Source organism: Panthera pardus, unplaced genomic scaffold (genome assembly GCF_024362965.1).
Source record: "Panthera pardus isolate Hobbes unplaced genomic scaffold, ASM2436296v1 HiC_scaffold_16, whole genome shotgun sequence".
Taxonomy (NCBI): domain Eukaryota; kingdom Metazoa; phylum Chordata; class Mammalia; order Carnivora; family Felidae; genus Panthera; species Panthera pardus.
The window spans coordinates 2,492,832-2,507,076 of NW_026526721.1; the positions used below are offsets into that span (position 1 = coordinate 2,492,832).

At 58.3% G+C, this 14,245-nt stretch overlaps 1 protein-coding gene across 1 annotated transcript in view; it reads right to left on the reverse strand.

Moving 5' to 3' along the window:
* Positions 1 to 7,889, reverse strand: part of AGPAT3 (1-acylglycerol-3-phosphate O-acyltransferase 3) — an 80,435-nt gene extending 72,546 nt beyond the window's left edge. The window contains exon 1 of the mRNA XM_053902995.1: positions 7,734 to 7,889. The gene's annotated coding sequence lies outside the window, so the exon portion shown is untranslated. The remainder of the gene's footprint in view (positions 1 to 7,733) is intronic.
* Between the last annotated feature and the right edge of the window lie 6,356 nt (positions 7,890 to 14,245).

Below are 14,245 nucleotides of genomic sequence, written 5' to 3' on the forward strand. Positions count from 1 at the left end.
GGGAAACACACGGGACCATCAGTACGAGGCAGGACTGCAGAGGCACGTCAAGGCCACCGCCAGAGGCTCTTGCGTCCATTCTCTGCACGAATGGGATCCACCCGCCGGCTGCTGGTGGGCGTGCGGCGCGGGGCGGGCGTGAGCCACGGCCCAGGACCACCGCGCAGGCCCGCGTGCCCGAGCCCCGCCACCGGGCGCCCCCACCTGCGGACGCAAGCGCGCGCGGCTGGCGCGGGTCGGGGTCAGTTCTCAGACCTCATCTCCGTGTAGGCCCGAGGAGGGCCTCCCGGTGCATTCAGGGACGGACAGGGTTCCCGTTTCCCACAGGACACCGGCTCTCTTGTGCCATCTTCTCTCGTCCTGCCCGCGCCATCAGACAACCCCACCCGCTTCCAGCAGCCCTGCTTGGGAGGGACGGACCATCCTTTTGGTCTCCACCTGCACATGAAGTCTTAGGCACCCGTTACCTGTGTTTTTGCCTCTCTCACGTGCATTCAGGAACGCCCCGTGGTGTCACCTCACTAGCCCAGTTTACTCCAGTTCAGAAATCAAACAAACATTTCAGACCAGGGGCTGTAAAAACTACCGCCTCAACTTCTCTACAGGCTGAATTCAGGCAGCAACATTTTTTATTTGGTCTGCAGTGTGTTAAAAATAAATAATCGTATATAAAAATCCAGATTGCTAAAAAAAAAAATCCAGATTTCTGGCTTGTCCTGGCAGACCAAAGATCTAGTCCCTCTAGTCCTGTGCCTACCTGGCCATGTTGGCCGGGGATCCGTGCTGGGGGACACACTGGCTGGGGGTTCGGTGCTGGAGCTGAGTGCTGGGTGCTGGGGCTCAGTGCTGGGGCTGAGTACTGGGTGCTAGGGGCTCTGTGCTCAGTGCTAGGGGCTCAGTGCTGGGGCTGAGTGCTCAGTGCTGGAGCCGAGTGCTCAGTGCTAGGGGCTCAGTGCTGGGGCTGAGTGCTCAGTGGTGAGTGCTCAGTGCTGGAGCTGAGTGCTCAGTGCTGGAGCTGAGTGCTCAGTGCTAGGGGCTCAGTGCTGGGGCTGAGTGCTCAGTGCTGGGGCTGAGTACTCAGTGCTGGAGCTGAGTGCTCAGTGCTGGGGCTGAGTGCTCAGTGCTAGGGTTGAGTGCTCAGTGCTGGGGGCTCAGTGCTGGAGCTCAGTGCTCAGTGCTGGAGCTCAGTGCTGAATGCTGGGGCTTGGTGCTGGAGCTGAGTGCTCAGTGCTAGAGCTGAGTGCTCAGTGCTAGGGGCTCAGTGCTCAGTGCTAGGGTTGAGTGCTCAGTGCTAGGGGCTCAGTGCTGGAGCTGAGTGCTCAGTGCTAGGGGCTCAGTGCTGGAGCTGAGTGCTCAGTGCTAGGGGCTCAGTGCTGGGGCTGAGTGCTCAGTGCTGGGGGCTCAGTGCTGGAACTGAGTGCTCCGTGCTGGGGCTGAGTGCTCAGTGCTGGAGCTGAGTGCTCAGTGCTAGGGGCTCAGTGCTCAGTGCTAGGGGCTGAGTGCTCAGTGCTGGGGGCTCAGTGCTGGAGCTGCGTGCTCAGTGCTGGAGCTGAGTGCTCAGTGCTAGGGGCTCAGTGCTGGGGCTGAGTGCTCAGTGCTGGGGGCTCAGTGCTGGAGCTGAGTGCTCCATGCTGGATCTGAGTGCTCAGTGCTAGGGGCTCAGTGCTGGGGCTGAGTGCTCAGTGCTGGGGGCTCAGTGCTGGAGCTGCGTGCTCAGTGCTGGAGCTGAGTGCTCAGTGCTAGGGGCTCAGTGCTGGGGCTGAGTGCTGGAGCTGAGTGCTCCGTGCTGTGTGCTCAGTGCTGGAACTGAGTGCTCAGTGCTGGAGCTGAGTGCTCAGTGCTAGGGGCTCAGTGCTGGAACTGAGTGCTCTGTGCTGGGGCTGAGTGCTCAGTGCTGGAGCTGAGTGCTCAGTGCTAGGGGCTCAGTGCTCAGTGCTAGGGGCTGAGTGCTCAGTGCTGGGGGCTCAGTGCTGGAGCTGAGTGCTCAGTGCTAGGGGCTCAGCGCTCAGTGCTAGGGGCTCAGTGCTGGGGCTCAGTGCTCAGTGCTAGGGGTTTAGTGCTGGGGCTGAGTGCTCAGTGCTGGGGGCTCAGTGCTGGAGCTGCGTGCTCAGTGCTGGAGCTGAGTGCTCAGTGCTAGGGGCTCAGTGCTGGGGCTCAGTGCTCAGTGCTAGGGGTTTAGTGCTGGGGCTGAGTGCTCAGTGCTGGGGGCTCAGTGCTGGAGCTGAGTGCTCAGTGCTAGGGGCTCAGCGCTCAGTGCTAGGGGCTCAGTGCTGGGGCTCAGTGCTCAGTGCTAGGGGTTTAGTGCTGGGGCTGAGTGCTCAGTGCTGGGGGCTCAGTGCTGGAGCTGCGTGCTCAGTGCTGGAGCTGAGTGCTTAGTGCTAGGGGCTCAGTGCTGGGGCTCAGTGCTCAGTGCTAGGGGTTCGGTGCTGGGACTGAGTGCTCAGTGCTGGGGGCTCAGTGCTGGAGCTGCGTGCTCAGTGCTGGACCTGAGTGCTCGGTGCTAGGGGCTCAGTGCTGGGGCTGAGTGCTCAGTGCTGGGGCTCAGTGCTGGAGCTGAGTGTTCAGTGCTGGAGCTAAGTGCTCCGTGCTGGAGGTGAGGTGCTGGGAGTCCATGCTGGGGCCGTGCCCGCTGGGGTAGTGCTGGCAGCCGGTGGGGGAGGTCCGGCGAGCAGGCCGGAGAAGAGGCACCCGGCCATCACTCCTGTCCACAGAGCCACCCCCAGTGCCTCACGCCTACGTTTCCACTGGCCCCCTTCCTGCCTGGCCCCCGTCAGAACCGGTGTTCGCAACTTTTTATGGACAGTTTCGTTTACGAAAACAGAAATGCTCACGCCCAGTAACCCCCTAACACATAAAGGAAAGTAAAGGGTGCAAAGCAGCTGGGGCCCCAGGAACATGCCGCGCTGGCCCAGAGCAAGAGAGAACGGCAGGCCGTAACGCATCTTCCAGCAGTTTCTGGGACTCAAGTAACCGTGGTGTGCACCCCGCCTCAAAACAGGGAACGCGCCACCGCGTGCTGACGCGTGTGCTCTAACCACTGCCCGTCCGGAAGCGCCTGGTGGTCCCCACTAGGATACTCTGCTCACGCGCAGGTACAGGGAAGCAGCTACGGACCAGCCTCAGGACGCCTGCCGCGGCCACTCGGCTCCTCCTGAAACAAAACCACGACGCTACCCGTGCCGCGCAATTATTTTCACCAGGCCATTCTACTTCTGCTGATGACCAAGTCACTGAACGTCGTCTGAGAGGCAGCCGTGCAGCTTCGACGCCCCTGAGAGAGAACCTGCCACACAGCAGGAGCGTGCCTTCCACGGGCCAGCGGGACCTGAGGGACGGGGGTCCCTCCCCCAGGACCCCAGGCCGAGACTTGCTCAGGGCTGCGTCAAGGTCCTTCCTCCCCAGCCCGTCCCTGTCTCCTCTCACCACGTCAGACCAGCACGGTGGCCCCAGGGTCCCCCCCGCCCCCGCACTGATGCACCCCACGACCCTCGGCCCCCACGGGCATCTCTCCCAGCACACCTCTGCGCTGCTGTTTTCACATCTGCTTCCTGCATAACCCAAACGGTTGCAGCCCTCGTTTAACACTTCTTATTTGGGCAAAACTCGCCACAACTAAACCTTATTTTGCAAGGTAGGCCAATGGACTGATTCCTGTCTGAACACGGGCATATGTGTATCCTGATAAATGGCACAATCATCCAACCACTCCAGTTAGACTTGGACGGTGTCTAAAGGAGAAGTCAGTCTGTAGAAGCCTGACCCAACCACCGCCCATTCGATACGTCCGTCCTCAGTGCCTCATTCTACTCCCGCCGCGTGCATAATGCCTCCGAGCACACATGAACTTGATGCACTGAATTCTTCCCCGGTGCAACACCATATCCAGCGTGTATCCGTTTCTGTCACCTTAGATGGGGATCTCTGATCCCCGGCCCCCCCAGCGTAGCCTTCTGTAAGCGAAAAGTTGTCAAAGGACTACTTCCGTGAAGCCGACCGCTTAGTTTCAATATGTCGATTTTTTTTTCATACATTGAGTTTTCCGAGCAGCAAGGTGCCTTGGATGCAGTAAGACCTTTGTTTGAAATCTAGATTCATCGCTTGCTGGCTGAGCAACCCCAGCCATGGTCCCCCGACTCAGTTTTCTCCATCTGCGAACAGGGACCTGCCACGGTCCCTACACAGCTGTTTCAAGAATCTAACAATATAATCTGCACATACGACACCTCACAGTAATTATAGCTGCCGTTACAGAGCAAGATGCACAGCCCAAGTGACAAGGCAGGGGACACTTTTAAAGTCAGCGTATGCTCATACGGACTTCAGGTCGCCGATGACAGGAGAAGAGCCGCCCTCTCTGGAACTCTAGGACTCAGCTCCCCGCCCAGGTTTGCAACTCTCGGCACATACAAGTCACCGCTGAGCGACAAACCTGGGGAAAGGTATTTGGTCGCAGCACACAGCTTTTTATTACCGCTCCAAGTAGAATCCGTTACTATCGTTCTTTGTTACCGATTTCACTCCCCACCCACTTTCAGAAAGGAATCGAGAAGATCCACATTAATAATGCATGGCCTCCCGAGTCGCCTGGGGACAGGCCTCTCGGCCAGCTGCTGGCTTGCTATTCCCACCCCTGCGCCAGGCCTCAGTCCCGAGTCCCGTGTGATGCAAAAGCACTCTGTGGCCTGTCACATACAGATCTGCTCAGACCACATCTAAGACGCATCCTACCTGCGACCCTTCCGGGCACCCCGGACCACAGCCTCCGGGCCAGTCTCTGAGAGCCTGGGCCCCCCTCCCAAGCACCCAGATGCCCTCCCAAGATTACCAGCTCTCACACTTTGCTCAACAAAGATAATCAAAACACGGGGAATTCTTCCAATATCTGAAAGGCAGTCTGTCCAAAGATAAACCACTGATGCGTTTGCCTAAAATGCAGCATTCTGAGATTGGGAATTTGCGATTAATGTTAAGATGATTACGAGGTAGTTTTAGAAAGAGCAGATTAAGTGAAAGACGTTTCGCTTTACAGCTTGAGATAACTCATTTGAAGCCTCAAACATTCTTTGGTTAACCAAAAGTAAAATGCACGAAGTTTCTGAACAACTGCTTTACAAAATTCAGTCCACCCTTACTGTAAGTCAATTTCTCAATAAGGCTGAGTAACTAAAGATCTTACCTTATACACATCATGAAAAAGGAAACGGGCAAATGTAGCCGCTCACGACCGACGCTTTGCTCTATAAATATCAATTAGCCGCAAGTTGTACCAATAAACTAGCAGTTTTGATAAGGCGGGGGGTGGGGTGGGGGGGTGGTGAGAAACCATTGCTTTTGCCAGAAGTGTGTTCTGACGGTGATAGGGGCTCACTGCTAACAGTGAGGGCACCTGGTCTACACCACGTGTCCCTCTCGTGTCTCCCATGTTCAGTCAGTCTGCAAGTCAACAGCCAAGTGTGCATTTCAGGGGCAAAACGTGATTGGGCAAGGGAACCAGACCCTCCCCCTCCAAAAATCCAGTAAATTTGGCTCTTCTCAAACACAACTTCTACTCTACATTTTTCCGGTTTATAGGCATCCCGGTATTTCCCTTCTACCTCTGATTTGACCACAGGTAAACACATAGGGACTTTTAGCAGATGGTGGGGTCTCAGAAGATGGGAGCCTGGGGATCTTGGTTTAACTCTGGATCTTGGTTTAACCCCGTGTATCAGGGTCAACCCTAATTAACATGGGAAGCCGGAGTAAACACGGACAGACCAGATCACTTCCGTGGATGCACTTTTTTCTACCTTTCAAAACAAAACGACTCCTTTGTTTCCCCAGTGCTGGCCCACAGACCTTCACACAGGCCCGGAAGCATTCGTGCAGGAGCGGAGCCAGCCACATGGGCCAGTCCAGGGGCAAGGGCACCCTCTCCAGAGGCGCTGCGAGAATCCCCACTCTGCCAACTGAAGCACCCCTCCGGCACCTTCCCTGACCGTCCATCCTACAACACGGACTTTCACCTGCTCTCCCGCGTGCTCCAGGCCATTGTCAGGACACAGACCTTAGGTAGAGATCCCCCCAGGTGGGGCCCCACCCACGTGGGGTGAGCTTCGAACTCCCACCAAGCACGGCCACTATGCGTGCACACGACATCGGGTTCAAAACATTAAGGCAACTGCACCTTCCAGGGCCGAGAGGCCCTTCCCGCTCTGCACGTCAATGCCATGTAACTTCTCTTTTAAACAGCGTAATCAAGACCCCTAAGCGTGGTTCAGAAAGGGGCCGTAACAGGCTAATTCTGAAACTTAGAAATGAGCGGTAACAGGCTAATTCTGAAACTTTGAGGGCGGCCGGGGGGATGTGGTCACGATGGTCTAGAACAGGGGGAGGGAGCAGCAAGGAAGGGAGCATATTAAAGAATGTTCAGAATCAGCCCAAGACCCCTCCTGAAACTTTTAAACAGACGAAACACTGATGAGTAATCCCTACATGAGTACAATCAGGCTGCGGAGCAGGAACGGGAAGCAAGCAGGGGATCTCTGGGTTTAGCCCCGCCACCCGAGCCCCACCAGCACCCCGGGGCCCCACCAGCACCAGCACCCCGTGGTGGACTGGGGTTCTCTGGGATAATCATCACTTCCCACATGGCCAGCTACTTCCCAAACCGGCCTCTCAAGGCCAACAGCCCTCATTTTTCCTTCTCATGTGACTGTATTTCCTACAAAAAGGAACCTGCCTGCTCAAGTACTCCCTTAGACAAGACTGTTAGTATTGTGCTTTAAAAAAAAAAAAAAAAAAAAAAGGCCACGGAAGCCATTTAGGAAGGCGTCTTCCCTACTGCAACTGAACTTCTCTCAAAGTTAAAAAAAAAAAAAAAAAAAAAAACTGCACAATTTTTCAAGGTAGCTTCAACTGCTAATAAACCTCCTTTCCCGACAACCTTGGCGTCCAACGTTCCGGGGTCCTCTGGGTGGCCGTGGGGGTGGAGGCGGCTCTTGCCCCGAATGGCTCTGGCATTACTGACTGACCCCATCACTGAACGGTGGAAATTCACAGTCGGCCTTGGTCCAAACGCCAAAGTCAAATCGGAAAACTCAGCACCCGCCACCCCACCTGCAGCCCGCCCTCTGATTGAGCAAAGAGTGAAACTAAGCCGTGGCCACGGGCGAGCGGGGTCGCGGGCGCCCCGTGGGGTCCCAGGTCCCCTGTGCCCCCACCCCACCCCCCACCAGCCCGGCAGGGGCCGCCTCGCGTCGGCAGGGAGGGGGGAGCGGAGGGGAGCAGAGTCCGCGGGGAGACAGGGAACAAGGGACAGGGGGTCGCGCCGTCCCAGAGCCCTGGGCCGCCCGTCCCCTCCCGGGGCGCCCCGTCCCCCAGCGCCCCCCACCCCCGCCAGGCCCCGCGTGCCCCCCCACCCCGGGCTGCAGCGGCCTGAGTGGGGGGCGGACGGGGAGGTGTCCTGGGCCTCGGCCGGACCAGGCGCCGGGAGGCCGGCGGTGCGGGGAGGACCCGGGCCCGCGCGGACCACCCCCCGCCCCGCCACCCCGTCCTCCCGCAGGCCCCACGCCGCAGAGGGCCGGCTGCGCTCCGCCCGGCGCGGGGCCAGGGGCCGACCTCGGGCGGAGGGGGGGGCGGTGCGGGGGGCGACCTCGGGCGGGCGACGACCTCGGGCGGCGGGGAGTGGGGTGGGGGCGACCGCGGGCGGCGGGAGGGGGGGGCCCGACCTCGGCAGGGGCCGCGCCGCTCACCTGCAGCCGCCGCCACCTGCTCGTCGCGCGCGCGCGCGCGGCCTCGGCGTCGCCTCCGCGGCCCCTCCGGCCGCTGCGCTCCGGCCCTGGGCGCGCCCGGCCCTGCGTCGGGCCTCAGCTAGTGCGGCGCCCGCCGCCCCCGGCCCCCATCCCGCCCCGCCCGGCCCGCCGCCCTCCGCCCTCGGCCGCGCCGCCCCGCCACTTCCTGTGCGCGGCGATCCCACAGTTCCGCCGGCGCGCGGGGAGGGGGGACACGCGGGGGGGGTGACACGCGGGGACACGCGGGGGGGGCACGCGGGGGGGGACTCGGATGAAGGCGCGGGGGGGGCCCGGGGTACACGCTGGGTCACGTGGGGGACGGGGGACACGTGGGGGACACGGGACACCGGGGAGGGGGGTTGGGGGGGGACTCTGGCAGAGGTCGGTAACGGACGCCCGTGAATCCGAGGCAGAGATGGGAGCCGGCGGCGCACGTGGGGTGCAGGACCAGCGAGGTGGGGCAGGGGGGCAGGACTGACGCAGGGAGGGGACCGGGCGGCACAGTATGATGGGGGGCAGGGAGAAGGCACCTCAGGTCAGGAGACCACCCCCCTCGTTTCCCCGGCTCCCTGGGGGTGCCCCCCTCCCCCGGGGCACTGGGGTTGTTTCCGGGCGGGAGCTCCTCCCCTGGTCCGGTCCGTGTGGGGTTCGCCGCCCCATGGGGTTGGATGGCCCGCGTCAACGTGGGGACCATCCTGGGAGCCGGGGCTCCAGCTCCGCGCGAGGATACATTTCAGACCCACGTGCAGCGCCCTTTGACTTATTTATAGTTGGCACCAGGCTGGCAACACTGTATCCGCATTTGACCCGGGAGGAAACTTCCCGGAACTGGTTGGGGGAGCCTGGCTGTGACCTGCCTAGATAGCCACACCTCCAGGCCCGGTCGCCGAAGGCTCTGCCCTCTTGGCTCCAAAGCACCCGAGCGAGCGATCCCCTCACGGAGCACCTGCTGATGTGTGAGCCTGGAAACGGCCTGGGTTGGGGGGGGGGGGCGGGAATCATCTCCACTCTGCTTTCTCTACGTGGTACCTGGCGTGACTTGCCGCCTGTGGAGGTCCTCAGGTCCCTCTGGACCTCCCTAACTTGGACCAGTTTCATTGGAAAACTATCGAAGATCCCAGGCGCCGCGGACGTCAGCTGTGCCTTATTTTAAACTTCCTTCAATTATTTCAGAAAACACTTGGACTAAAAATAAAATAAAATAAACACACGTGCACCTGCTCTACTCACAGTTCCCTTATCCTTGAAAAAGAGTTCTGGTTTGCGGTGTTGGTGGAAATGTAATACTTGTGAAACCCGGGAGCCCACACCGCCCCTTGGAGTCGTCCTCTTGTCCTACAGGTGAATTCCCACAGGGACTCCCAGATGTGGACACAAGCACGTTCTGACGCACAGCACAGAATTAGAGAAATCTGAAAGCAACTCACGGACACCTGGTTAAATAAACTCCAGCATACTCATTTAATACTTCTTAGAACATTGACAAATGTATATGGTAATTCTGTATATGCTAATGTTACACAATTTCCAACATTTGTAAAGTGAAGAGAGAGAGAGATGGGGCGCCTGGGTGGCTCAGTCTCTTAAACATCTGAGTCCTGATCGTGGCTCAGGTCATGATCCCAGGACCATGGGATCGAGCCCCCTGTGGGGGGGCTCTGTGCTGACGGCCCAGAGCCCGGTTGAGATTCTGTCTCTCTCTCTCTGTCCCTCCTCCTCTCACTCTCTCTCTTGAAATAAATAAACTTAAAAAAAATTTTTTTTTTAAATGGGAGTGAAGTTTCAGGGCAATGGTTTTACAACGATCCATTTCCTGTATTAAAAAGCAATATATGCATATATACATCCAGAACATTCCTGGAAGGGTAAACATGAGACTGTTACCTGCTGCGCAGGGATTAAGTAAACTTTATCGTTGATGGGTGGTAATCTTTAAATTAATCATGTATGTTGTATGGAAACCAATTTGACAATAAATTTCATATGTTTAAAAAAATAATTAATTAATTAATTAATCAGGTACACACATTTTATAAGTACTTTTTAAAAACTAATTAAAATATGTACCTCATCACTTAGACACTTGATGGCCACTTAACTGTTACTTTGAACTTTTAGATCAGCTCAAAGATACTGTATTTGTCTCGACAGAAGAAAGCACCATCAATATAATCTATATTCGGATAGAATCTGTGATCATACAGACCTTAGCTAGAAGGAACTTGCATCTGGAAAAGCTCGGCTGAACGGACGAGCAGAGTAAACATTTAAACGGAACTTGGAAGTCAGCCAGCCAGCCCCTAAAGGCTTCCTGGGCCCTACACAGAGCACGTGCTCAGATTGACAGGCAATGCGGTCACCACTAGGATTTACGAGTGTCCCATCCGTGTGCGTTATTTCACCTGCTTCTCCAAACAAAGCCCTGAGCTGGCACAGCAGAACTCCGCGGCTCGTCCGCCAGGATGCGGCAGCCTGGCTCCAGACCCTGACCCAGCCTCAGGGCCCGTGCTCCTCCTGACCCCACAAATGACGGCTTCTGTGTTGGGAGACAGACTCGGGTCCCCAGCTCCCCAAATTAACATGGGAAAGGAAAAGTCTTACCTAGAGGAATAGAGTTGGCACAAATGTGCAGGGAGAGGGGTTCCCTGCACGAATGAAAAGAAGGGAAGTGGAACGTGAGTACCCACCCTGTGGGAGGTGCGTCCTGGGAGAGGGACTCCACACTCATTATTTGCTGTAAATCTCAGAACCAGCGTGCTTGATCCCATTTCACAGGTAAGTAAACCAGAGCCCAGGAGGCGATCCTAAGACCAAATGGCGGACAGCTGCCTACCCCCGAGCCTAGAAGCAGTCTTTCCAGCTGGGAGATTCTCTCTTGTTGGCGAACCGCCCCCGTCAAGCCCTGACCGAGGCCTACCCAAGCCTGGGTGGCAGTGTGGGTCCAGGTGACTCCAGACCGAGGAAGGCTTCCTGGACCAGCTTCCTGGGCACGGGCGTCAGGTTGTTGCCACTGCCGGGGGAACCGAGGGCCAAGGCTCAGAGCTAGCCTGTGACCTCGGACAAGGACACAACACACTTGGGTCTTAGTTCCATTTCCTGTGAAACAAAGAGGTTCCCACCCCGGACTTCCCTGTTCCCAAGAGTGTGCCAAGAGGACCAAGCTGGGGCCAACTCAGGCATTTTTCAAAAGCCTAAGGCAGGGGCAGCTGGGGTGGCTCAGTCGGTTAAGCGTCTGACACTTGATTTCAGCTCAGGTCACGATCTCACGGTTCATGGGTTCAAGCCCCATGTCGAGCTCTGTGCCGACAGCTCGGAGCCTGCTTGGGATTCTCTCTCCCTCGCTCTCTGCCCCTCCCCCACTCACACACCCTCTCTCTCTGTCAAAAATAAATAAACCTAACTTTTAAAAAAAGGGCTTCTACAGGGCAAAAACCCTACAAGGGATTTTTCCTGGCAGAGAGACTGGAAGTCCTGGGGTGCGCTAAGCCCCTGTTCCGAGGTGGTTGTTGAGAAACTGTCCAGTCTGGACGTCCTGAGTCAGACAAGACGGTTGACGTCCATCCTCCAGACGTCGAGTGTCACTAGAGAATACAAGTCAGGGCACTGGAGAGAAGCCTGGCCTGATCAGCCTGGAGCTCAAAGTCAAGGTCACAAGAGCGGGTGAAGCCAGTGCCTAGCCAAGGACCAACCTTGGGCCGACGTCCAGCACGCGGGGAAGCCCTCCGTGCAGGGCTGAAGCCCTGGGTTTGGATCCAGCCTCGCACCGGCTCTGAGGGTGGGTGCCTCAGTTTGCCACGTGGGGACGATAGTAACTTCCGGGTGCGGTGGCCGAGCTGTGCCAGAGGGTGGAGTGGGGCGCACAGACGGGGACACCAGAACCAGGCCGTGAGGCGCAGCCTGAGGCCCCCTCCCTGCGCAGCCCCAGCCCGCGGAGCGGGTGCGGGGCCGAGGCACGTCCGTTCGTGGCCCCACGCCCCTAACAGGCCATCTGTGCTCCAGGCCTCGGTCAGCGTCAGCGAGGTCTGAGACCCGCCTGCCCGGTCCTGCCCCCCTTCGTCTCGTGCAGGCATCACAACACCCCTCAAGCCCCTCGTGCCCTAACCCCCGCTCGCTGTGTTCTGCCTGGGGGCCCCACCTGACACAGGCACCTGCAAGAGGCCTCGCCCTCGCCCCTTAGAAATGCTGCCTGACCAGGGCGCTCCCCGGGGCTGCACCCAACTCTGCAGGCAAAGGCGGGCGTCGCACGCGTCCACGTCCTGACCTGGAGGCCCGCGGGTCGCCAAGTCAGTAAAGTGATCCAGGCTCCTCGTAAAGGTGGGAGGCTCTGTGCACGGGGTGGGCGGGCAGGAGACGCGCGGAAGCGTGACCTCTCAAAGGAAGCTCTCCCTCCCTCCCCCGGCACCCCCACCCAGACACACAAACACCTTAATTTTTTTCTTGGCAAGAAATCAGTTTCCAGATTGCTCTCTAGAGTTCAAAAAAGTAAATGAATAAAAACAAGTGAATACTATTTCTAAAGTTCACCTGTTCAGTTCTGGTATTTCTAATGCATGTAGGCGAGCCCGAACCCAGCTCACAGACCTACTGTGTCGTCTAATTCCTGACAAGTAGGAGAAGGAGGTACCCAGGACTGTTGTTGGTGGGCTCAATGAAATCCTTCCAGAAGAAACACCCCAGCGTGTCAGTATGAAGGGGGGAGGGTATGACATGCCTCAGGCAGAGACACAGATCATGACATGATTTGATGGGGAATAAAATATTCTAAACACCCCAGTACTCAGAGTAACAGAAGAAGAGTTGTTTCTGGAAGAAGAGAGGCACGGGGAAGTGCCCCTGGCCACGGAGAAAGAACGGGCCTGCACACCATCCAGGGCGTTAAAAGCGAGCTCAATGTCACTTCCTGGAAACGCTTAGCCAAGACATCATGACACATAAAATAAATGCATCCTTTAGCACGGGGACGGGCCGTGGACGTGCCCTGTGTAGTCACAAAATGAATCCGTGTGTGTTCCTCCTTTTCCTCAGGGCTAGCTAGGGCGTGGGGGTGGGGGCCGGGTTCTCAGGTGCCCTCCACCCTGTTAGATGCAGCGGCTTCTATCTTGCAAGCCCCCTCTGCGTCTGGACCCGGGGACGGGTGTGGGGGCGTGGGGACGGGAGTGGTCGTCCCGGACAGGACCCGTGAATGCGCTGTCGCGGGCGTGGCTCAATGGGGGGGACAGGGTTCTCGCCTGGCTGAGCGGATCTTGCTGAAGCGGGGCCTCAGTTCCCGGCACGGTCCATGAGGAGTACCGGTGCCCCCCTGCCCCGCCCTGCCCACCGCCCCGTGAGGTCTCTGGGAGGACCGGGTGAAGGCACACAGGGAAAGCCGCGCTCGCAGTTTCTCTGAAATCCCTCCCCTGGTGTCTCCTCCGCCAGGCCTCCTCCCGGCAGGCTTTCCCTACCCCACCGCCCCCTTTATGGGGCGCTGCCCCCCCAGGCTCTCCGGCAGCACCCTTCAATGTCCTCTTGGCTCCTGTCACTGTGTGACTTAGCCGGCTTGTTTCTGCCCTGGAACCCCACCGGGCCGGGCAGGGGTGCGTCGTGAGAACAGCGCCCCACCCGGCCCCGCTGCGCCCCAGCCCCTGTATCCTGTGTGCACAAAAGGCCGCAAATGTGCTTTCACAGGTGGAGGTCTCTGAGGCCGGGCACATCCCCGGAGACCGCTGGAGGGGCCCGCAGGGATGGCCACTGTCTGAGCCCCACTTGCCGTATTAGTCGGCGGGGACGGCCCAGATGACAGAGTCCACCCTCTCACGGTCTGGAGGCTGGACGTCCAAGGTCACGGGGTCGGCAGGCTCCTTCTGAGGCCTCTTTCCCTGACCTGTAGATGCCGCCTCTCCCCTTGCCCTCCCGTGGTCGTCCCCTGTGTATGTCATCTCTTCTTGTAAGACACCAGTGAGTGGCCTCTTTGATGACCCCGTCTCCAAACACAGTCACATTCAACACACGTTGGATACGAGACTTGACGTATGCACTTGGGGGTGTCGCCCCCCCCCCCCACAGCCCATGCGTACGCTCTCTCTCATTTTTACTCTGTGCCACAAACATGTGGTTCTTATACAACGCTGGAAGGCATTCTAAATTCACCTGCGCCTCACAAATCCCAGGATGCCGGGGCAGGGGAGCCGTAAGGGGCACGCCATCCGTGAAAGCAGAAGCGGGCTCGCGTGGAGAAGCGGGGTGCTGGCTGGCCGGGTCGGTGAGCGGCCCTGCTCTGCGACACCCACCTCTGCTGGGGCTCGGCGGGGGCTGCCACCTTTGAGGAACGGGACCTAAAGGGAGCTTAGAATCTGGCAGGAGAAAGAAACAAGATCAAAAGTAACAACTATCTGCTCCCACTGTCCTGGGATCGTTGTCAGTAGAGAGTCAGCACCTGCTGACCCAGTGAATCAGAAGAATGATGCGGCGATCGCAGGGTCAGAATAATGATACGG